Here is a 26662-nt window from a genome sequence, read left to right as displayed (position 1 = left end):
GAAGTCACTCACTCCTCCCCCTACAGTGGGATGGGGAGAAGAAACGATAAAGAAAAGCTCATGGGTCAAGACAAGGACAGGGAGGGTTCACTCACCATTATATTCATGGGCAAAACAGACTTGACTGGAGAAGAAAATAAATTTAATGTGTACCCATCAAATTAATTTGTACAAATCAAATCAGAGAACAGTGAGAAACAAAACCAGATCTTAAAGATTTCTCCAATGAGTGAGAGTATGTGCATGTATGCACATACATGCATGTATGTATTGACAGGAAGCTGAATATGAGCCAACAGTGTGCCCGGGTAGCCCAGAAAGCCAATGGCATCCTGGCTTGTATCAGGAACAGTGTGGCCAGCAGGTCCAAGGAAGTGATTCTGCCCCTGTACTCAGCCCTGGTGAGGCCACACCTCAAGTACTGTGTCCCCAGGAAATAGTGGATTCTCCATCCCTGGAGATATTTAAAAAGAGACTGAGTGTGGCACTCATTGCCATGGTCTAGTAACTACAGTGGTAGTGGTTCAAGGGTTGGACTTGATGATCTCAGAGGTCCCTTCCAACCCAGCCAATTCTATGATTCTATGATCAGTGTGTGATCACCAGCAAATATCAAACTGGACTTTCTGGCAAGTAGGTTAGTAGTTTAGCAGTCAGGTGCAGAACTGGTTGTAAGTCTAGGTCAGATAAATGTGTGTCAGAGGATGAACTCACAGAGGTTGAATCATATATGTATGGCATATAGAACATCCATATAGTTCTTTCCCTAAGTACTTTTTTTCCCCAAACTTAGAAACCTAAATATTTTTAGGCTTCAGTCATCAAATATCTCCCCAGGTTCTCCATTCATTCTGATAATCTTGGTCTGCATCTGTTCTGATTTCAAGTTATATTTTCTGACTATTACCAGTCTCAATTGTACTGGTTCCAGCTGAGGTCTCATCAATGTTGGCACAAAAGATTTTGAGCTTTGAATTGGCCTTTTTATGGCCTTACTTGTGTGGTGTTGCCAAAACCTGTATTCTCTTCTACAAAAAAATACAAAATTCCTATTCAACGATTTACCATTATATTTGAATAACTGATAAACCATTCTTCCCCTCATAAAATGAGAATATCTGAAATTATTGCCTATTGTAATATATTTATTTTTTCAAACTTATGTTAGAGAAAGCAGAAAGTCATTTTGAAATGGATAATTCAAATGTTCTATTAAAATTCTGCATGTTTTCAATATCCAAATAGAAGAGACATCTGTTGTACCACTTGAATTATTTTTAAATGTCACCCAAAATGAATGAAACTTTTTCTCTATTACTACGGAAAAATACCCCAACTTGGGTGTTAAATAAAATAAATTTTAAAAAGAAGGTCATAGTAGGACATATATTTTAAAATTGAAATATTTATATATTTCAAATTTTTAACATTTATATAACATTTATATAATATTTACACATATATATATATTAATATGTTTTCTTTTGCTTCTGTGTATGTGAGAAATATGCCTGCTGCACAGCTTCTGGAGTTCCTTGTTTCCAGTTACAAGGATATAGCTCCTTGTGTCGGGATGGGTTGAAAGAACAACAATCCATCTATGGAGATACATGTCTTAGGGAAATATATTTATAAGTGGGTCAAGTTCCCAGTAGTATCATGACAGGTTATTTAAAGGCAACTCAAAGTGAGCACCATGAGCTGCTCAAATTGATCATTGCATATGTAAGTTGCTATGTACTTCAAGACTCTCTTATATACTCCACTGAAGACTGTTCCCAAATGAAATGTGATCTATTTACTCACCTTTTTCAGTAATGTCCAACTATAGCTTATTACCCTAAGAACATAGATATTGATAGAGCAGCATTATCAGAGAGCTTTTTAATGTTAAAAATTACTTCATAAGGTAAATCTTGTTTTGTTTTGTTTTGTTTTTCCTTTCCTGAAGGAAAAAAAAAGGAGAAGAAAAAAAAATAAAGAAAAAAGAAAAATAAAAGGAAGAAATATTCTGCAATTTAAGTGGTGTTAGACAGCAGGCAAGAAGCTTTTTAAATTTCCAACTAAAACTGCTTTTAGGAACTGGAAATCTTTTGCTTAGTATATAATAATTGTTAATGTGAATAGGAAGACATGTTTCAGAGAAAACAATTGACAAGATGATATGCTTTTGAATGAACATCCTTTGCTGTGAGAAAAAGCTGTAAAAACATTTCAAAGCTATCCTAAGCTAAATAAAGATTACTCTGCAGTGCTCACAAGAGAAAAGAAATAAAGGCTGTTCATCTTAACATGTCCTATTGCAAACTAACAGTTGGAGAAACAACTGAGAATGAGAGAAGAAACCTTAAATCTAACCCTCCTGTTTTCAAAAGAGGAAACACTATCTTTACTGCAGATGGAATTAAGTAATTTACTCTCACTTCTACTCAGACTACAGGTGGAGGAAAAGTGTCAGAATTTCTCCTTCCAGCTCCTCTTTGGGTGGCATAAATTACATTCAGCTAAAGATGATTCCTCAGTTCTAGCCCTATGAGACTACAAGATACCCAGTACTGTTTCTAGAAAAGTGTAGAACACTTTTAAATTTTGTGTTCATTTTTTGAAGGAAGACATACAGAGAAGGAAAGACTGGAGAGAAGAGGGAGAGGAGGTGTAAAAAATCAATAAGAGGAAAAGCATATAATGGAATATGAAGCTATTCTCTCTCCATTTCCAGGAAGGCATCAGAAACATAAATTCTGTTTTTTAATTGGACTTTCAAACCTTTTTACAGTGCTCAATTTTGACTGTGGGAACTGGTGTTTGTGAGAGGGATTAATCACCACATGTATTTTCTAAAAAGCTTTTCAGTTTGTGGAAGTTGATTTTGAGTTTTTTTTCTTTAGGGTTCAGAAAGAAGTAAAATCTGCACCCTCAAGGGTGTTCCAATATTAAGACTTAACTGCTTTTCCTCCTCCTACCTACATGTGATTTAGCCACCCTTATGAAATAGCTGAAGTATGCTATATCCAGAGAAAGCATCCAAACATATGCATATATATGCATATATTCAGAGAAAGCTCAATTGCATCTCTTTTTGTTGGCATATGTTCCAGTCCTAATGTGTTCTTCCTTAATTATGTTACCTTTAGTATTGTAGGCTAGCCTGGAGTTAGTACTTCATCTCTTCTTGGTCACATTTCAGAAAGAATTTCACCTTGAAAAGGTGGTGCATATCTTTCTTGCCTGCTTAAACTGTACATTTATTCATGTACATTAACTGTAATTACCCTACTGGCTCCTCGTATGTTCCTCATATCAAAATATCACAAAACTGTGGTTAGGATTTAATAATGTGCAAATAATCTTTTGAGCTGACACAGTGTATGAAAACAGAATTTCATATGATACTATAGTACTACTAACAGCAGAAGTATTTTTATTACATGAATCTTACTCATTTGGTTTCCATAGAAACCTTTTGCAATTGAAAGTTATTTCATTATTAATAGACTCTACATGCATTTTGTTTCACAGTTTTGTGTCTGTTTTACAAATGCCAAGCATTTCTGAGTTTTGCAGTTTAAGTTCCTATGCGGAGTTCCTTTCTCCTTCTGTTGACTTAAAAAGTAGGTCTGTAGTTTTCCCTAAAGCTCTCCATGTATTACTTCACATCTTACCTTACCAGGATATACACAATACTGACTTAACAGTATTCTTGAAGTTGGATAGGCTATATCTCCAGACCTAATTCCATGGACTGTCAGGGCAAAGTAACTTCACAAACAGTCTTACCTATTGCTCTGTTATCCTACCTTCTCCTCCTCTCTGACTGTCATCTGAATATATATATATATGTTCATGTGTATATTTACATGTGTATTAGAAGATTCAGTAGGATATGTACTGAGGAGAAAAACTGGAATGCAAATCTCTATGTGTTTGGTTTCAGTTTTCTGAGGCTAATCCTAATAATTTACTCTTAGTGTTTTTTGTGGGCAGAATGATTTCAATTCATAAATTAAAGTTCCACTATTTAGAACATTTGGTCCTTACAATAGCTAACTTGAGCTAACATAATTTGTCAAAGGAAAGTGTCATTTCTCATTCAAAATATAACCTTTTCTCAGTTTCTATGAGAAATGCCTTTAATGCATCATCTGATTACACATTTGGCAGTCTATAACTGGGCAAAGGGGGCTGCCCACACCCTGGAGCAGTCTGTGACCCAGCTCCACACAGCTGAATCAGTAGGAGGTTAAAGACTTAGAGCTTGGTGAAACGTACTTCCTGCATAAAAACTAGATAAATTAATATTGATTTTAGACTTCTGGAGGCATTGCTCATGCAGTAGCACTGGGTCTCCTGGAGCAGCTGCAGGGGAGCTAGGTATGTCTGATGTTGGATGCAACGGTGTATAAAGCAGCAAATATAGATGGGATGAATTGTGTTTGCTGTATAAGGTTCACCTACACTGCAAATCAGGACATGGTATGCCCTGCCTGAAGTTTCCTCAAGTCTGCACCTTTGTGCAAGCTGTGTCCATGTAATATTGTAGAATCACAGAATCATAGAATGGTTTGGGTTAGAAGGAGCCATAAAGATGTCATTCCAATCCCCCTGAATGGGCAGGGAAACCTCTTACTAAACCAGGTTGCTCAAAGCCCCATCCAATCTGACACTGAATACTTCAGGGATGAGGAATCCACAACTTCCCTGGGCAACATGTTCCAGCATCTCACCACCCTCATACTGAAGAATTTCTTCCTAATGTCTAACTTAAATCTACTCTCTTTTAGTGTAAAGTCTTTGTTATATCACTATGGGCCCTTGTGAAAAATCCCTCCCCAGCTTTCCTGTAGCCCCCTTTAGGTACTGGGAGATGACTATAATATTTCCCCAGAGTCTTGTCTTCTCCAGGTTGAACAACCCCAACTCTCTCAGCCTGTCTTCACAGGAGAGGGGCTCCAGCCCTCTGATCATCTTTGTGGCCCTCCACTGTATTTACTTCAACAGTTCCATGTCCTGGAGATTTCTCCAGAACTGGACACAGTACTGCAGGTGGGTTCTCATGAAAGAGGAGAAAAGAGAGAGAATCAGCTCCCTTGATCTGCTGGCCATGTTTCTTTTGATGCAGCCCAGGATACAAGTGGCTTTCTGGGCTGCAAGTACACATTATGGGCAAGAGGGGAGTCTAAGTTAGAATCTGGAATCAAAAGGCAATGTAAACATAATCCATGTGCCTTGGGCAAAGAATAAGGCTCTATTTATTTTCTTTCTTCTCTTCCAGGTACAAGCATGGTGTTTTGTTTCCATGTTGTATAACAAATAACAGTAATAAGCCGAACACCTTTAACTTGATGATATATGGGGTAGGAAAAAATATGTCCATTCTTTTAATTCAGTAGTCAATACACCATCTAGCTTATGACATATGATTGCTCTTATGATATGATAATATGATTAAGTGTTAATTAAGGAAGTTTGGGTTTGGTTTGTTTCTGGTTTTTTCAATCTATCTGTAGCCTACTTATGCCTGTGATATTCCGAGGAATAATTTGACAATATGCAGAGAAAGCTGTCATCTCCTAGATGACCTCCAGCCTGTTATACTTTAAAATTCACTAGGAGATTCAGCAAATGGGTTCAGATAAGCATCCAAACAGTTAAGCTTATCAGACCCTCTAAGCTTTTCCCTAAAACTTCCAGAGAATTTCATTTCATCTGTCTGTGCTTTGTCATCTTCTGGTTTGTTTTTTGGTTTGTTTGTTTGCTTTGGTTTGGTTTTTTGTTTGTTTCTTTTTTTGTAACACTTTGTTTTTGGTGGTTTTGGTGTATTTTTTACCCTTAATCATCTGAGAAATCTCAATACCTTCTCTGTGCCTTTCTTCCAAATGGTATTTTGCCTATTTCTTGTGTATCTTCTTTACTACTCTTTTCTGGTTTTTGGCTTTCTGTTTTTTCTTTCTTTTATTGAGTTATAACATTAAAATGTGGTCAGACTCTGACCTTTACCCTCCTTTTAGCCAACAGACTAAGCATCAGCAAAAGATCTGGTTCAGTTGTCTGCAGTTAGTACTTTTATATAATGATTCAGATGAAGTCTATTCAAAGCCTGTATTTGCCAAAACAAACAGCACTTCAAGAAACAGATTTACAGTAAGATTCCTGTACTGAATAATTCAAGCTTTGTTTTTACCCTCAAGTTCATGGTCTCATCCAAATTGTATTATGTCTGTGTGCTGCAGCTAGAACTCTAATCAGATTGTAGAAATTGAAAATTTCCTTTTGCCTTTGCCTAAGAGTATTTAGGCGGATTTTAACAGGTAAATTTTTTCTCTTGTCAGATCCACGCTGCTAAGATTTGGGCTAAATGATCCCTGCCTTTTTGAAACTATAAAGTTTGATTTTATGTTTGAAGGAATGTTCCTTATCTAGCATAGTGTTTTCATATTCTGCCTAGTTTCTGTAACCATACAATTTAATCTTATTTTCTGAATCCATGCAAGGTAATATCTCATTGTAGTCTGGGGATCTTTGACATAGGTAAAAACTGGTGCAAACATGACACCTTTCTCCATATCATGCTCATGTAGTAGACGTGGTTTTGGATAGGCACTGCTGTTCATTCCATTCCAATCAGTAGGTAAATTTTTTCCAATCTGAAGAATGTCTGCAGCCCACTTATAAGTTTTATCACAGAATCATCTAGTTTGGAAGGGACCTCTGAGATCATCAAGTCCAACCCTTAATCCACAACCACCATGGTTACTAGATCATGGCACTGAATTCCACATCCAGTCTCTTTTTGAAAGCATCCAGGACTGGAGAATCCACCACCTCCCTGGACAGCCCATTCCAATACCTGTTCACTCTCTCTGTAAAGAATTTTTTCCTAATATCTAACCTAAACCTCCCCTGACAGAGCTTAAGTCCATACACTCTTGTCTTACTGGTAGTTACTTGGGAGAAGGGACCAACCCCCACCTGGCTCCAACCTCTTTTCAGGGAGTTGTAGAGAGTGATGAGGTCTCCCCTGAGCCTCCTCCAGACTGAACACCCCCAGCTCCCTCAGCCCTTCCTCACAGGACTTGTGCTGGATCCCCTCACAGCCTCCTTGCTCTTCTCTGGACCTGCTCCAGCACCTCAATCTCCTTCCTGAACTGAGGGGCCCAGAACTGGACACAGGACTCAAGCTGTGGCCTCACCAATACTGAGTGCAGGGGCAGAATCCCTATCCCTGTTGGACACACTGTTCCTGATACAGGCTAGGATGCCATTGGCCTTCCTGGCCACGTGGGCACACTGTTGGCTCATGTTCAGCTTCCTGTCAACCCAAACTCCCAGGTCCCTTTCTGCCTGGCTGCTCTCCAGCCACTCTGTGCCCAGCCTGGAGCTCCCCATGGGGTTGTTGTGGCCAAAGTGCAGGACCCGGCACTTGGCCATGTTGAACCTCATCCCATTGGAATCAGCCCAACTCTCCAGCCTGTCCAGGTCCCTCTGCAGAGCCCTCCTGCCTCCCCCCCAACTTAGTGTCACCTGCGAATCTGCTTATTGTGGACTCAATCCCCTCATCTAAAACATCAATGAAGATATTAAACAGAATTGGGCCCAGCACTGATCCCTGGGAGAATCCAATTGGATTCAGCACTGTTCCCCACCACTCTCTGGGCCCGGTCCTCCAGGCAGTTCCTATTTACTTTCTGACTTCACATCACCCTTTAGCTTCATTCAATGTACAGGCTTTCTTTTTCAATTACCTATCTCCTTCATTCATGATGAGAAAAAAATGTAGAATTGTAATTTGTGGTTTTTAACACTTTAACAGTTTAACCACCTCTTTCTAAACTGTTTTAATTCAAATAACAGTTCCAAATGCCATTCTAGAAAAAAGAAAAATTTATAGAGGAAAATAGAGAGTCTCAATTTTATTTTCCTTGTGTAAGAGTATGATTTAAATCAGGTTCTATATTTTCTGTAAATAGAAGTTAGAATTCTCCAGGACTCTTGCTCAGATACTGTGTGGTTATATCTTTTTGACAGATGTAGTGAAATGGGGTTGAGAAGCAATGATACTTAGTGTTTAGCTGCTCCTCCAAGATGTAAATTTTCTTGTAAACCACTGAGTCTCCTCTCTACGGCTTTAGAGGCAGACACAGTACAGCATGGTGTTTGGAGGTTAAGACAGTTCTGAACTGATATCCCAGAAAAAATATGATTCTTATGGGGGATTTGAGCTTATAAAGAGACTTATTTTGGATTCACTGTCAAGTCTGAACTCCATTTTGATCAAGTTGTCTTCTTTTACCCCTTCCCATAACATCTAGTAATTTTGTGAAGTAGCAAAATGAATTCATGAAGTGTGCCTCTAACTTTTGAAATATACAGGTGCTGTGTTGTCATTCATTCAAAACAGTGTAATCTGCTTGCCATGGCCTTATTTTAATAAAAACAATTCAGGTATTTGCTACAGAGAAGTGACATGACCTTGAAAGATGATTGTGTTTGTACTGAAGAGGTGAATATTCTCCTATCACTCACTGACCAATTCATCTACACACAGTGATAAACTGTATTAAAAGCTTCTAGCAGAGCTTAATGTATTCCCCTCTTCCTTTTAATAAAAGTGTTAGAGGTAGGATTTTTAGGTGCTGCTTGGCTGGAATTGGGCTTGCCTAGATAAAATATACAGGAGCAGTTTCATCTCATCTATCTTTAGCCATCTAAAAATTTGATGTGTAATCTGCACACTTTGTCTAAGTTTCCTCTATAACTAAGAATTAAAAAAAGAATTCACAGAAAGCCATTTTTCCTCATACAAAATGTGTCTCAGGTGAGATAGATTGCTCTCTGGACATACCAATTTTTTAGTTTTCCCGTTTAATTTTATAGAAGTAGTCTATATGAACAACTGAAAACAGACACACAATTTTTAACTAACTGAAATTACATGATGCTTATCTTAAGCAAGTGGCTTGAATTAAAACCATGAGATTCCTGTTTTCTTCAAATTCAGCATCTGAAATTCAGCTAAAGGCCTATGCTCAGACCACAAAACTGACCCGAGAAGTAGTGTGTGATTAAAGTCAAGCCTTGCAAAAATCAGCAAACAATTCACACCCCTGAGTTATTAGTTCAAACAATCTGGGAATATCAAGGAAGCAGGGAAAAATGTCTAAAGGTTTAACTAATGATACTGACAATAACTGCTGGTCCATGTTGCAACATTCATGTACTACCTACAACCCCATCCATGCCAGAATCCAATCTATGCTCCTCAACAGTGTCAGCCACTGTCAGTAACATTGAAATTGTCAGGTTTTAGGCATTTTCTAACCTGGTTTGTGTTGGGTTACTTTACTGATAAGTATGTAAATAGATGTAAACTATTTGAAAATGCATCACATTTGTAGGATACATCAGTTATGGAGTGAAACGGTGCTTGCCTGGAAAAGGCACAGTAGAATCCTCTATTGGCAATATTATACACCAGAAGCATTTAGCCCAGCTGTTTAGCAACATGGATGTGTTATGCAATACTGGTGGGAATGATGCTTCAATAACTTTCTTTTTCCCAAAGAGATAGACATTAATGGCTTTTGTCTCTTATCTGGAATATTCACATGTAATAGTTAAAAAAATGCATTCAAATATATCAAATAAGAGCACAGCTTTGCACCTTTGCATGAGTCTTTTAGTAACCTCATTAGCTTTGGCATTTAAATATTTAACTTTTTACCTTTTTTCTCCCCCAAAGTGATTAATTTTTTGCCTTATGCCACCCGTGTTAATTTAAAATTACCAGAGCTGGTATTGTGCTATGTAAGAGTGCTTCTGTGTAGGAAATTTTTTCTTAGAGGATATAGCATTTGGAAGAAAGGCAGAAGTTTGCAAAAGAGGGGTGGCAATTTAAGCAAAATTAGAGACTTAAGTAATCTTTTCTATTTCCCCCTTGTCCTCTCCTTTTCCTAAGACAGGTTGCTCTTTACTTGAAGTTCTACTTTTGCCTAATATGGATTTTGTGATTTCCCACAAAAGTTATGGTCAGCATAGGAACCAAATTGATGTGAGCCAATCAGCCCAAGAGCAATTGAAATGTTTCTGTTGTACATATATGAACATTCATACTATACTGACTGTAATTGTTTTGGCATACACTGGAGACCCAGGAACACACCTGGACCTCTCTGCAACATTGTTTGATGCAAGACTCAATCAGTGTCTTATCAATTTGCCTTATCTTCAAGGACTTCAAAATTCTGTAAAGGTTTTATTCTTATGTCTTAAACTTCTGGATGCTTAAACTGCTCATAAACCTGCTTATAGGTCCTTAAAGTTGCCTTCATGGAAGTTATTTGAACTTCTTGCTCCAAATACCAGCATGCTAGACAGTAAGGGGAGCTGTGGTATCATTTGTTTTCCATTTGCTGGGAGAACGGTCAAAGTTTCCAGATTCACTGAAACCTCAAGGAAAGCCAATGTGGAAAGTGTTGCTGTGATCAATAGGAATCACTAAAATGTAGAAGTGCATAAACACTATTTAATATAAGAGGCAGACTTTTGCACCATGAACTTGTGAGAGCCAATGTCCCATCACAGTCAATGATAATGTCTTAATCTTTAAAAAAGTTGTGGGTTATATGGTTTGTATGCAGACTATAGCTTCCTTACAACCTTCTATTCTACAGAGAGAAAATCAATACTTGTGAAAGTTGGAAAAGGATCTGCTTTCCTTCTTTTTCATAATTTTCATAACTTTCATAAAACTTTTTAGTTTTATCAAAGAGGAGAAAATCCATACGTGATTCTTAGGTATCTAAATTAGAGTTTTACAACTTTATTACGCAATAAATGATTTCATCTGGAAATTTTTATATCCATCTAATGTTCTGGGCAAATAGTGACTGTAATAAACTAAATTTGAAAAGAAGACACAGCCTTTCATTGCAGTATCTATGATGGCAACCTGGCTTGGACACTAGCTAAATGCTGGAAAACCTGAGGCAGTAATGAAATCTGGCTCCTGGCCAGCACCACTGACTCAACTCACTGCAAATGCAAAGTCTTATGTAGAAGCCTATGGCACAGTGACAGAATTGCTTTCAGCTTGACAAGAACAGTATAAACAGACCTATGGGCTGAGAATACAAGTGCACAAGAGAACTGTAAACAACTTGACTTCAAGAATCCCAGCTGAATAACATATCATGTTCTACCACAGTTACAATGCTGGATCTCACGAATGTAACCTTCACAAAGGATAAAAGCTACAGAGAAGGTTGCATGGTTCACATTTCCTTGTGTATCAGATGTACAGAAGGAAAAAAAATCTGTCAGTTTTAAAGCAAATAAAAGAACTCTCTTCAACTTTTATGCATAAAAAGGGCAAAAGGAGCTTATACAAATAGTAAGAAGTTACTAGTAAGTAACATACTTATTTGAATCAAAGTGAGTAAAATTTCTATCTCAGTTCTTGTGAGTATCTCTTTGCTATCTAACCCCAGGGGACAAAAGACTTTGCTGCTTTCTCAAGATTTCAAGGCAGCAAAGGCCATCCTGTGATATGCCTTTGTGATCTTTTGATGACTGTGGTCGTGTGAGAGCATAAGCACTGCCAGTGGTACAGTGATACACCAATTTTCTTTTAATAAACTTAACAGCAATGTGATGCATCACTGTTTGATATTGATAATACACCATCAAAATAATTTCTCAGGCCGTACACAGAAATGTCAACTTTTTTCTCTTTTGCCTAAACATTATGAAACATGTCTACAAACCATATTGCATTTTAAGATCTTCTAATGAATCAGCAGATATAGAAGCAATGATGAGTAAAGTACTCATAATTTAGGAAAATAACTTTCCAGTTTTTTCTCCAGAATCAAAATAATTGCTACAGAGGCAATATTTCCATTGGAACTGTTGTGAATGAAAACCAGTTAACATGATTTGCCAGCAGATTTAACCATTGAATAGTGTCTGCCTGCAGACAGACACAGGAGCTGGGAGAAACCACCTAGGTGGGCTGCAGCAGACAGCATCGATATGCATCCTTTGAAAGAAAGGATGTGTGTGCCCATGCATGTATGTGTGGTCTACACATGGATATATGTGCCTATGTGTAGATATTTCTGCATTTCAAATAAGAAAGGTTATTATTTTATATGTCCTTTTGATGTCTAATACTATGAGGCTGAGAAACACCACTGTACTGCATCTAATTTGAAGTATGATTTGCATATTCAGATTTGTGGAAGAAAATTGTGATGCAGGTAAGAAAGCATTGACCCACTGGTTAAGTACTTCAGGCTTCTTAGAAAGTTATACTGTTTGAGCTCCAGCATGCTGGAGTTGTTTTGTCCCTCAAGTGGTGCTTATATAATGTAGTCATATCTTTGTCATAAAAGATTCATAATTTCTCAGAGTTTTACTTGTCAATTAACATTAGAAGCAACTCATATAATTAATGTAGTCAAGAATCATAGAATGGTTTGGGTTGTAAGAGATCTTTAAAAGCTATCTCTGCAGTGAGCAGGTGTTCAACTAGATCAGGTTGCTCAGAGCCCCATCTAACCTGATTCTGGATGTTTCCAGGGATAGGGCTTCTACCAGCTCTGTGGGCAATTGGTTCCAATGTTTCACCACCCTTTTAAAAAAAAAAAAAAAATCCTTATATTTATTCTGAATTTACTTTCTCTTAGTTTAAAATCATTAACCTTTGCCCTGTTGCTAGGGGTCCTATTAAAAAGTTTGTCTCTGTCATTTCTGTAGTCGCCATTTAAGTATTACAAGTGTATGGGTCTATGTCCCAGGCCCTGCATAAAACCATTTAACATATTCCTAGCAGGTGTTTATTTGTGTAACTCCTCCTTTTCCCACTTACCCTTTTAGCATCTTCCAGGGTAGAAATCCCACATCATCCCCAGGCATTCCGTTCGCGTTCTTAGCTATTCAGAGTGAAAGAGTCCTATAACCATAGGATACACCAGGTTGGAAGGGACCTAACCTCTTATTCAAAGCAGGGTCAGTCTGACATTAGACCTAAGGATCTCAGGGCTTTTATCAAGTTATGTCTTGAAAACCTCCAAAGGCAGACAGAAACTGCACACCACTTTCTCTGGGTGACTCCATCCAGTACTTGAATATTCTCAAGGGGAAAACTCTTCTCCTCACATCAAAGCTGAATTGCTATTGTTTCATTTTATGCCTGTTGTGTCTTGTCCTTCTGCCACGAAGAACCTGAGTCCTAGCTATCTTCTTGATATTACCCCCATAGGTGCTTGAGGGGGCAGCTATTTTATCCTCCTGAAGTTATTGCACCTCCAAGCTTAACAAGCTTAATTCCTTCAGCCTCTCCTCACAGGGTGAATGCTCCAAGCCCTCCACTGAGTTTGCATATTTTTTATTGATATCTGACATACTGGGTGGCTGAAAACTGGACACAGTTGAATAATGTTGAATAAAGGAGGACAATCCCTTCCTTCAGTCTACTGGCTCTGCTCCTGGTAACACAGCCTGGGAGGCTGTTGTCCCTCTTCTCTGCCAGGGATCTGTGGGTTGATGCTCAGCTTGCTGTCCACCAGACTCAAAGATCTTTTTCCACAGAGCTTCTCCTTGGTCTTGGGGGTATAATTCATGAAGAGTTTGTATTTTCTTATGATCACAATTAATAAAAAACAAAAGTTATGTCTTGCCATATGAAAGTTGATTGTTGAATACAATTTTGGGATATTATAAATGTCACAAACTTATGAGGCAAATTTTTAATACTAAAAAATTCAACAGCAAAGAAGACTCATGAGTCTTTGATGACTTATTTATAATTTCTATTTATAATTAGTAATCCGCTGCATAGTCAGTTGTTAAAATATTACACAGAAAAGTAAAAACATTGCTGGGCAAAATTCAGAAACCATAGAGGACATGCCAGTAGTGACTCTTCTGCTATTAATTTGTACATTATCTTTGCAAAGGAAGAGTCTCTCACTGTGCATACATGCAGCTTATTAAGAATGCCTTTGTTTGACTGATTTTTAGATCCTCACACACACATTTTGTCCATTGTTATGATATGCATTAGGAGAACTGCTGTCTCTCTCCTACTTCACTCTCTAGTGTAATTTCTGGCTACTACCAATACTCTGTGCAAGTGGAGGAAGCTTTAAAATATGGGAGTAGGAAACAGAACAGGTTGCACTGTTGGGAAATGTTCCTACTTTGGCCTGTCACGTTATTCAAGGGTGATAGCTGGTGTTCCTTGAATTGCTTAGGACACTGAATATAACATATGGGCTAAATTCTGTTTTTTCAGTAGTAAAAAGGCAACTCTGATTTTATATTTCTTGTAAGGCACTAAAAAATTTGAGGAACATCTTTGAAGTGGGAGTGAAATTTGGTTTGGCTGCATAAGGATATTCAGCTATCACTGGACCTGGTGTTCCTCAACTCTTCAGCTGCAACAGGTTTCTCTCCCATTGTACATTACCAAGTGTAGTTCCACTAATTATCTGTACCCCCCTAAAAAATGCAGTGCAATTAATTTTGTCAAAAGGGGCATGATATATGTTTAAGACATATATCCTCACATTACCTTCTAAGGAATTTTAAACTGTGAAAAGTTCCACTTTCCCACTTGGCAGAAGTCATGTGAGTGTCCATCAGGAGATGGACAGCAGAAATAGATTTGCCATCTGAAATTTTACAATCGGGTAACCTGATAGTTATAATTAATATGCATTTTTGTGCTACTGTACTTTTATGATATTTAACCTCTGTGGACATTTCTGGAACTGTTTATTTCTCTATAAAATAAGAGGACTTATGAAAAAAGGTGACTTCTTGCAGAACTTGCTTTGATGGACCATCTAGTAACTATGATAAGTTATGGAGTACCTCAGGGAAATTTCCCAGTCTCTTTCCAACTCTTGGCACCAAACTAAATCCTAGAAATTGGAGGAAAAATCTCATAATTCTCTGATTCGTGTTCAAGGGAGGAAAAATAGAAAATGGGGACTTTTGTACTCTCTTATAGAGAGTACTTTAACAGGGATTTTCCAGAAACATTCACTTGGCTTTTTAAGAAGGTGGAAAATACTTTTGTCCCAATTTTTCTATATCACTACATTTCCTTTCCTCATCCAGAGCTACAGAAGTACTGGAGCTCCAAAAAAGGTAAAAAAATGTCTGAGTAAGATTGATAAGTTAATATTTTTTCTGTTTCTTAATTCTCTAAAACAGCTGTTTTTGTGGTCAAATGCCAGGTAAGACAATTGCTAAGCTTTGTGTAAGAGGTAAAGCTTGATACAAAGTTTGGCAATAAACATTTCAGCCTTGATGTAATAATAAAAAAAATGTAATTAAAAAGGACACAAGTAAAAAGCCTTGGTTTTTTCCTTCATGTTTATTTTCTAAGTAAAAGAGAAAAATGTCCAAAACATATTTATTTCTTTCTGCCATGTACTCTGTGTATAAGACATAGCTACATGCAAACATTGTGAAAAAGTAGAGTCTCACAACATAAGAAGAGATAAAACTGAAAAAGAAATTGGGGTTCTAGTAAGGTGCAAGTAGGTTAGTTAAATTCTTAACTTTCAAACTAATTTCCTGCTTATGTGTCCAAGTTAAATTTGAGTGTCTGAAGCTGACAGAGCTGATTGCTAATGCCAGTTTATGTAACAGAAATCTCCTGAGAGAAGATGTTTTCACAATTTTTGGCTTAATAGAAAAAGCTATTTCTAATGTTCACTTATTTCCTAAGTTTTTGCCCTTTCCTGGAGTAGCAGAAATGTTTCAGAAAGTGGACAATATTAATCTCATTATACTTGGGGCCCAAAAAGGGGACCCCTGAATTAGCTATACTAAACTTAATTCACATACACACAAATATTTGTATTTCCATTTTGCCAAAGAATATATTTGTCTTCAATATATATGTAGAATTACCTCATTAAATTAATCCTTATAGAAATGGTAACATTTGCGTTAATTGAAGCACACCTAGCACTGTTCTGCTACTTCATGGAAATTTATTTGCATGTTTGAAAACATTTTTTGAGTGGGGTGTTGGAAGCAGCCGGTTTCTTTTTCATTGTCGTGTTTTGTTTCTCATGTGCATTGTTGTAGAATTTGAGGCAAATAATTATTAGGGTCACTGTAGCTGAATGGAAAATTTTTTTACCCATTCTCTCAACTCTGTGGCAGAGATGTTATCTCAGGCTCTTGAACCAGTTTCATTTTGCACTTGGCTGAAATATAAAGGAGAAAACCAGCAAAAGTTAATCTGGTTAGATTCACTTTTATTTTAAATCTTTCTCCACATCTGTTTTTATGAAAATATAAACAGATGTAAAGGCTTTACATATTATCAATCAATCATGGCATAAACTGCCTGAAATTAATTTTTGAAATCTGAACAGACATAAACAGATCCACCACCACCACTCCCCTATTTCTCTGTTTTGGAGAGGAGTTTCTTAAGTGCCAAGTGACTAAATATACTGAAAAAAATATTTTAAAGGGTATAGGTCTGTTAAGAAAAACTATGCATTTAGTAATGAGATCTTTACCTTTTGGTTTATTCTGAAAAATAATCTATCTCACTGTATTACATGTATGATCATGGAAATCTACATAACAGATCAGTTAACAATATATTTTTAAGGAAATTAAATTAATTAGTTGCATAAGTTTGTCAGTTTTCCAGATGTGATTATTAATTCTGAATATGATAAAATGTAATTCCAACAGTAATGCTTTTTATTAACATAACACTTATTGCAAACTAAACATTTCAGGTCTGTCAAAATCACAAAGGAGCTAATCCGGTATTCTCAGGTAATTTTCAGTGGCCTACAACATAATTGTCAAATACATGTACTATAATTGAGATTTCAAAAAAAGTCTTTAAATTACCTTTCCCATTGTGTTTTTTTTTATGGTGTGCAGGCTAGAAATCAAAGCTCTGTAATGAAGCATGGAGTTGCCTTCAGGATCATGTGTCATTTGTTACAGAAGTTGATAGGAACATAGCAGGTGCAGTCAGGGATGGAACAAAGACTGCCCTATGAGTAGTTCAATTAAAGATTGTCTTAAAACCTGGGACCTGTAGAAGTCCTTTTTGGTGGTGCCATAGGGTTTCTTCATATTCTAAAGAGTTGTATTAAGCTTTTTCTTTTGAGTGAGTTTCCTGCAAGATGGTTGGTAAATGGTCTTTGAACACATATGGCCCTGTGTAGGGCTACGTACTTTGAAATATCCAAGAGTTTGACCTCTCCTAGCTTCGTTCCTTGTCTGTAATGGTAATACTTATTGTTTATATCATAATATTGGCAATAGAGTGTGTAAGTATTAAAAAACTTTCAAAAATTGAAGTGCTAATAATGGTGGAAAAGCTCGTGAGCAAATGGATGCTTTTTACTGAGAAGGAATGTGATGGCATGCAGTAAACTGGGTGAAGGATTCTATGAAGAACGATAAGAAAAGGTAAAATATTAAATAGCTGCTCATTAAACAAAAACTGCCCAACCTGTGGACAGAGCTGTCAGCTTTACAGAAAAACATTTTGCTAGCTAAAATTAAGGATTTACCATAGTGGATATAAAATGGAGACCTGAACTGTGAAACCATAGGCAATCTTGTTTATGGCATTACTTAAGTTTGGAAAGCTCAACTTAGCAATTTGATGCTACCTTTCTAGCATCAGTTTTACAGGTACAAATAAGCATATGGACATGTATATAAGACTTGCATTTTTCTCTTGTGTTGCAAATGTGATATATTACTCTAGAAAGAAGTTGGAGAGTGTTACAGTAGCCTTAATAAGAAGACAGAATGTTTTGGGTTTGAAGACATACAAATTAGAGAAATAACTTGATCCATCTAGTTGTCAGATGATTTATTCTTTTAGGAAAATCTGATTAATGTATTTTCTGGATGAAGTTTTTGATTAATAGGCAAAAAGATATTAAAATGTTTTTTCTAAAAAAGCCGTTGGTCTAAACTCAGAAGGAATCTTAGAGAAAAATCTGGATACTATTTAAAGTTGGTAGTTCTATCATTTGCTTCAGTTTGTAAGAGCTCAACCGTAGTTACTTTAAATAGAAGGAATTGATTATTATTGATTAATTTCCTTGCAAATGAAGCAAGTAATTGTTGACTTTTGGAACTGCTGGTTAAAACAGATGCCTGTACCTAATTAAAAATATTAAAGAGTTTTATATAACTGCAGCACAACTTTCACAGTACACTGTGATATTGCTATGAAGGCATCTCACCTCCAATGCAAGTGCTGTGTCCAAATCAGTTAATGTGCACGAGTGATTTTGAAGAGCTACTTAAGTGCTGATCATTAATACACATTTACCCTGTGTAATGTTTCATTGTATGCCAGACAAAATATGGTTGCATAGCTGTGTCAAAAACTCACCAAAACTGTAGTTGCAGTGAAAGAAGTAAACAGGCCACATGCTCAGCAGATATTAAAGAACTTGTTTAGTATGTTGCACTTGCAAGAATGAAGACATTAAAACAAAAGAAAGGCCAAAAAACCAACAATATTTCCATAGGTGTAGCCCAGAAAAATTCAAATTCTGGTAAAATTCAAATATTTAGAATGTTATTCAAAATGTATTACAGATACTTGAAACTTTCAGACACCCTTTTCCATCATGCCAGTGCAAAAAGAATGATTATTAATTAAACAAAGGCATATGTAAAACACTGAGAAATCATGGAGGCCAAGAACCTGATGAGACTTTGGAAAGATTGTTTATATGTATCACAACTATAAGCATACTACGGTAAAAAAGAAAATGTGAAGTCTAAATGAGGATAATCCTTGAACTACAAATACACACATTATTAAAAAATACAGTATTTATGAAGTATAAACTTTTAATAATTTTTACAGTTTTTTTTTGTTTCCCTTTATTTATTATAAATTTATTTAATATAAATTTATTACCATTGACAAATTATATATTGCCAATGAAGTTTTTGAGTTCTGCATCAGACAACAACAAATACCACTGGAGTCACAATTCTGAGATGATACTGATACAATTTTTTTTTACTTTGCTGCAAAGTATACCTGTCAATACACTAGACTTGATACACTTATTGACAGGAATGTTTAATTCTGTCAGAGTTAGCAGAAACCATTGATTTAGAAACAGGATGCTCACTCACCATGGTTATTTAATTTAATCATGATGTTCTTTTCATGTTTTCCTGTTTGCTTAATTGAGGTCATTATCTGTCATCATAACTTACATAAAAATATGATGCTATTGATGTTAGCTATCTTGCAAATAGCAACATTACGTACTGGTTGAAGATATGGAGTGGAAATGGCATTATAATGCATTTAGTGCAGCTATAATGGAAAAGGTTATTGGCTTCAATAAGGACAAATAGCATGGAAATCTACAAAAATATGATGTGTTTTGAAAGTATCACAATAATTTTTTTAAAATCTTCATGGAATGTCTTATAGAACTGTTAACACACTATAGATTCTCATTTGAACAGCAATGCTGTGGTTGGCATGTATAAACTATTTTTGAAATACTCATTGTCCTATACTGCTTCTAATGCCTTCAAGCTTGAAATATTGGAAAAAAAAGGAACTGAATTGAAAGGATTTTGCTTTGTTAGCTCTACAACAAGTATAAATGCTTCTTTGTTAGCAAAAACATTTAAATTAATGAAAAAATTATACGACATGGTATGACAAAGAAAGTAATTTTATACAGTACATGGTGCAAATCTCTACCTGAAACATCTTTGATGTTTTTTATCAATTAAGAACTTCTTTCCTGTGGTGTAGAACAAGATATCATTATACTATTCCCTAAACAATGGCAATGTTATGGAAATGCACATGTAATAAGATGTTAATAAACAGTTTTCTTTAGCAAATTAAGCAACTCCTATTTTTTTGTTTTCTTTTGCATAATCATCATGGTAGTCAATTAAGTTTAGCTATCCTTGTATTGTGTAAATAATTGAGAAATCTATGGACATTTTCCTTTGGACTGATTGTCCCAACAGTGCTGCAAGTACTGTTTGGTGTACACAGGAATGTTTAAATATCTTTTAGAAATTAATTTTTCACTTCAGAGCTTCTAAGGTATAAACAGAGCTTTCTATTAAACAAGTCCTGCAAAGTCCTGAGTTAGATGCCATTAGACTTAGAACCAAACTTTTTTCATTTTCACTTTGAATGAATACTCCTATGGTTCTTCCTTCCCTCTACTGAAGGGAATAGCTCAAGTCGCTTTCATCATTGGCAGAGAAAATCAAGTATGAGTAGATTAAAACCAGAAAAGAAAAAGAAATGTGGCTATTAATGATTAGATTGTATTACTTCTGAAATTTCCCAGTCCTTTCTTGGTGATCTGCTGTCCAAGTACATAGATCTTTCAGTAGAGTATCACCTGAAATAATAATGATTAAAGACATTCAAGTACTGAAGGAATACCAAACATTAATATTCCATAGCAACAAAAAAGATCAGATTGTTGAAAATCTTAGAAATAGTACTGCAGAGGAAGCAGTAGATTGTAAATGTTCATCTCTTGAGGATATCATAGAGAACTAATTCTTCCCTTTGCTGTTTTAATTATTTTCATTCTTCACAATATTAAAGAAATCAGGTATAAATCTTGTTGACATTTATAGAAAATAATTTTTTCAATATTTCAGTATAAAGTATCTGCTGCAATGCACTTTGCACAGAGAAATTTTGTAGACAACAATAGAAAAGAATGCAGACCATTACTAATCCAGGGTAAGATTTCAACAGTACATCTGAAAAAAAAATTAAAAAAGAACAAAAAGAACACATTTTTGGCCAAATGTGGAAATGTGATAAAGCTAATATTCTGGTGGTTAGGGTGGTTAGGCCTGTAGTATGTCAGGCAGGATGAAATTCCTCCTTGCTAAGATTCATAGTATTATCTTAGACATTGTGTCACTGGGTGAGTGTTCTTGCCAGAGTGCTCTTCTGTACATTGGCCTCCTCCTGTCTAAGGCTTTGTAAGGTGTTCTGATCTTTGTTCATTCTGGAACCAAAAGACACATCTCTTTTTGCTGTGGACTGGAAATCCTGTGTCCCTTCCTGCTCCATTTGTAACTAAATACTTCTCCTTAGTGTGACGTTCTTCCTTTAAGTTCTTGAACCATGATGAAATTGAGAGAAAACTTCAGGTTTTGTTCCATTCCCTCACTTCCCAGTAAGTAATGAGTCACAGTCACTTGCTTGTAACATGTCATGAGTCTAAAGAGGACTACTCTGGTCAGTTCTAAGGAACTTTCCTAAAGCTCCATGAAAAATTAAAAAATTCTGTGAGGCTTTGCAGAATAGTGACCTGCCAGCTATGGCAATTCACAGCTGTGCAAATTCTGGGCCGGTAAGTTTGAGGCTTGGTACACCAAACCTCAACTCTTTTCTCCTTCACAACCACTACCTTTTTGCATATCATCTGATGGCTGATAATTTCCCTCTCTGATAGTGAACCTGTCATTCCAGACATGTCTTGGCACCATTTCCAGCTGAACTGCTGTCTGTAATTAATTTGAGCCAGCAGTGTGCCTAGGTGGCCAAGAAAGCCAATGGCATCCTGGCCTGTATCCGGAACAGCATTGCCAGCAGGTCCAAGGAAGTGATTCTGCCCCTGTACTCAGCCCTCGTGAGGCCACACCTTGAGTACTGTGTCCAGTTCTGGGCCCCCCAGTTCAGGAAGGATATCGAGGTCCTGGAGCAGGTCCAAAGGAGGGCAACCAGGCTGGTGAAGGGACTCGAGCATAGACCCTACGAGGAGAGGCTGAGAGAACTGGGGTTGTTCAGCCTAAAGAAGAGGCGGCTCAGGGGAGACCTCATCGCTCTCTACAACTACCTGAAAGGAGGGTGTAGCCAGGTGGGGGTTGGGCTCTTTTACCAAACGACTTTCAACAAGACAAGAGGGCATGGACTTAAGTTGTGCCAGGGGAAGTTTAGGTTAGATATTAGAAAGAATTTCTTTACGGAAAGAGTGATCCGTCATTGGAATGGGCTGCCCACTGAAGTGGTGGATTCTCCGTCCCTGGAGATATTTAAAAAGAGACTGGATGTGGCACTCAGTGCCATGGTCTAGCAACCGCAATGGTGGTAAAAGGGTTGGACTCGATGATCTCTGAGGTCCCTTCCAACCCAGCCAATTCTATGATTCTATGAATTCTTTATCATTGCAGGTAGGAGAAAACATACACTTTGGGGATCACTGGATACATCCTCTGCAGTTTATAAATAATAACTTCTGAGAAATTGGTAACCTGGCTGGTTGATATAGCATCAGATAAGCAGTTAAAGTTATTTCTCTCTCTCTCTTTTTTTTTTTTTTTTTTTTTTTTTCCAGAGAGAATAAAGCATTTGTTTCTTATTTGGAGAAATGGCAAATATATCAAAAGTATCATTTACTCAGTCCTGTTGGAAATGCAATCACTATGTTTGTGCAGGGAAACTAAACACTTCAGGCAGGGGTTCAAGAGCTCTCTGTCATTAACTATACAGTTAATTGTTAGCATGATCCCTAACTTGGTTTTGGAGTGTGCCAACTGTGCCTGGGCACAGTTGGAAGTCAGCAGGGACAGGGGATCATTCCTAATAGACCATTTGGAGCTGGCTACTCTCTTCTGGGAGGGAAGAGGGCTTAGCTCTATGGACCAACACACGCTATGAAGTGCCAGCTGGCCTCAGGTCCACAGAATGATCCATGGTCCATTTAATTTACTGGTGTACATGTAGCCAATAGAACTGATGCCAGCACAATAGAAAATAAAGAAGAAAAGTTCCAATAGTCAAGAATATTCCAGCTTAATTTCAGCAATACTCCAAATCACCTTTTCCTAGAGCTGCCTAGTACCTTATTTTCTGAAAAATAAAATATATTTTTGAGGTTAGAAGGGATTATCTTTGGACTTTTAATTTAAGATGCTCAAGACAGGAATTGCTCTAGGGAAACATTTTCATGGTGCTCTGAGTGGTTTCCTACTTATCTATTTAATTATCTTCACTCATGAATATATTCTTCTTTGCAACACTATGTAGTGGTCTACCTTGTTCTAATTAATGAATCAGTTAATGGGCAACCTGCAGAGTCAGAATATGTTAATTTGGAGAGAATCTAGTTAATTTGGTGAAACCTACTGATGCAGTTCAAGCTGCCCAACATTTGGACTACTAAAGTAGAAAAGTCCTTCCGGATAGAAATAGATAATGTCAGTAAAGCTGGCATTAAAAACAAAGAGCTATTTCTTTAAATCTATCATAGTGTTGTGAGAGAGTACCCTTCAAAAAGATGCTTATTTAAAGACATTTAATGAATAATACATTAGAGACATGGAGAGGACACCTGTGATTGTATATTAGCATATAGTTCTGAGGCCCAGCCTCCACATATGGCTCTTCAGTGCTGAATCCATTCTTGTGTATTGAGACCCAACAATTCTGGGATCTTGAGGCCACACTGGATGTGCTGTAACCACAGATAATAAACAGTAAACAGTGCACATCATTTACAAACAATCAAAAGGTTGGGTGCCTGTGTTTTGAAAGGGAGGACAGCGTGGGCACCAGGCAAGGCTCTTGAGATTACTCCAGTCAAAGAGATGCTTTTCAGAATATGGAACTCAAATAATGTCACATATGAAACAGGAGACACAAAATCTGAGTGGTAAAATGGATTTTGAATAGTGAATACCTAAGGAGATAAAAATAAAAGCATTTTCAGTTAAGCTGTGAACAGGAAGCTTCTAGAGCATTAACTGGTAAGTTTTCATGAATAGGAGGCAGAAACAATTAAAAAGAACATTACAGGGAAGACAAATTGTTTGCACCCTTGCAAAGGATTGCCCCTTGAAAAATAATAAAAATCAGGTACTATCAGAAATGAAGGTAAAGGATAGAAAAGGCATTCAAATTTTACCAAGAAAAAAAAAATTAAAAATGAGGTTGCCTGACCTCTCATTTCTTTAACACGCTGTTAAAAATATTCTGTTTAAAAGAAGGAGCAATCAGGTGGCAAAATCTAAATATGACAGAGCTACTAACATTAACCATCTCAGGAAAATGCAAAAAAGACCTAAGAACAATAACAGCTATACTGGGTCAGATTATAAATCAGATTAGTCCAGCACCCTTTTCTGACAGCAAACATATAGGGAAAGAGCATACTGAAAAGAAAGGCAAACATTAATTCTTTCCCTGATATATCCTAACTTCTAGCTATCTGCAACAAATACTTCCCAAGACTGAAGATGTATCTGTTTCTTTGTATTTAATTGATTCAAGAAATCTAATGAGTTGGATGTGCAGCTTGATGGCAAATGAAATTCGATAAAGATAAATGCTAAGTAATGTATATTCCAGTAAATAATTTGATTTATACACATGACTGGGTTCTAAATTAACTCAAGTCACTTGGGGGGGGGGGGGGGGATAGGGGAGGAACAGAAAAGGGGGAGAAAGGAAATATAAAGCTAGAGAGCTAGAGTATCAATATGAACCCTTTATTATCTGCAATTTATATATTAACTATCTGTATTGCAACAGAACTTCCAGACATTATTTTGGCTTCTATAGTGTTCAGGAGTTAAAGTCTCCAGCCTAAAAAAACCTTGCAATCCAAACGTAACAACAGACAGGCAGATGTGAGGGAACAAGGAAACAATGAGGCAATATTGATTGGAAGCATAAACAGTGGTGTCAGATTAATTGACCTTTGCTCATTCTGTATTGGTGGTCAAAAAAGAAACATCATGTTAGCATGTATAATGCCATTATATGAATCAATGACTTCTAATCTGCCCAATCTGCCTCAAAAGGCTACAGTAAAAACAAGGAGTTTGGAGCTGGGTGACAAATATTATTCAGAGAAAAGAAATGTGGGATTGGTGGTTTGAGAATGGTTAATTTATACGAAGAAACCTGGTTTCAAGATTTGTAATGGTAAGGACATGTAATAATGACAGGCAAAGACAGCATCAAGTGGATGTCCCTAATTAGCTGCTCTACTTTTGCAGGGCATAACAGAAATAAATAAATAAATAAATACTTGAAATGTATTTTTTCTTCACTCATTGCATTCTTAATTATGTAATGAGCTGTTATTTCCTGATGTCACCAAGGCCAAGACTTTAGTCCTTTTCAAACTGTAACTGGAGGTTTGTCTGGATAATGCCATGCATAATTGTTTTTCTCTTCTTTTAATGGTATGCACATTGCTACACATCCAGGCATTATCCAGCCCTCAGCTCACAAAGGACAAGAAAATACTTTCCTCATGGACAGTTTAGCCCATAATTGTCCAGCACACAATTTTTGGCTGCTATCCTTGAAGCATTTAATATTAGGTACTCACTGTGAAAAGTAGGGCATCAGATTAGATTGGTCTGATCTAGAACATAAAATGCTGTGACCTTTAAAGGGAAACACTACTGAAAATCAGAATGGAGATTACAATATATACTTACATAATCAACAACATTTAGTTTTTAGCATGCATTTGGCTTTCAGTTCTGGCTCACTGCACCACAGAAGCTTCAGCAAGACTGATGTGAGCATTTCAGGAATGTCTTTCCTTCTCCCTCCCTTCTTCCATCTTATGGATGGAGGGAGGAGGAGAGAAGAAAACAGCAGCATTGAGCTGATTTAGCTACAAATGGTACTGCTAACTTCAAGCACAGTTAGAAACCTCACAATGAATAATTCAGCATTTGTAACTTCAGGGGCTTCCCATTCTGCCTTTATAATTCAGAACCTTTCCTTCCCTCCTTTTTCTTGTTAAGTTGAAATCCTAGCTGGAGAGGCTATCTCCAGGGCCTTCCTGCTGAGCATGCAGGTGGTGTTTGCCTGGGGTTTGCAGGAAGACCCAGCTGGACTCATATTGACTGTGTGAATGTGGAGACCTCTATGGTCTGTCTGTCCTGGCCAAGATCACACAACTGCAATCCATGAGAGGGATTTCCTGTAACAACATTTTTTCTTTCATATTTACTTTCATATTTACATATTGCTTGAGGAATAGGATGTAATATGAAATTAAAGGGAAACTGTATTATCTTAGAATTCCAGCATGCTGATAATCTACAGCACAGTTTTTTTTTGTTTTTTTTTGTTTTGTTTCTCCAACAGAGGAAACTGTTACTCAGTAACAACAGGGTCTGATTAAAGATAGGAAAAGTGAGTAAGAGATGAGTGTGTACACAGACACATGCTATAAGTACAACAATTTTCTATTGTTAGTTTTCTTATGAGGAGCTGAAGACCTCTTCTTGTCCTTCAAATGGGACTGCAGGCATTCAGTTATGATTATATGAACAAACAAACAAATAAACAAACAAACAAAAAACCTTCTCTGCAAAGAACCCCAAACCTCTGCTCTTGCTGCTTGTCAATAGAGTATTGTACTTCAGTGAAAAAACATATCAAGCATAGAAATTCTGTACTGAAATAATAGCTTTAAAATAGAGATTCAAGGACAAGATATTGTTCCAGCTCAGAATAGCGCTGTGACTTAAAAAACAGGGTTTGCAAGTCAGTGTATTTGGAGTGCCAAGGTTTATTATTTCAGAGCTAGAATTTATATACACAACACTAAATATTAAGTTATAAGAGAGTAGTCAGTACGGCCAGAAGAGT

Source organism: Calypte anna, chromosome 1 (genome assembly GCF_003957555.1).
Source record: "Calypte anna isolate BGI_N300 chromosome 1, bCalAnn1_v1.p, whole genome shotgun sequence".
Taxonomy (NCBI): domain Eukaryota; kingdom Metazoa; phylum Chordata; class Aves; order Apodiformes; family Trochilidae; genus Calypte; species Calypte anna.
The sequence above is the reverse complement of the archived record's forward strand: the minus strand, read 5'-3'. Positions refer to the sequence as shown.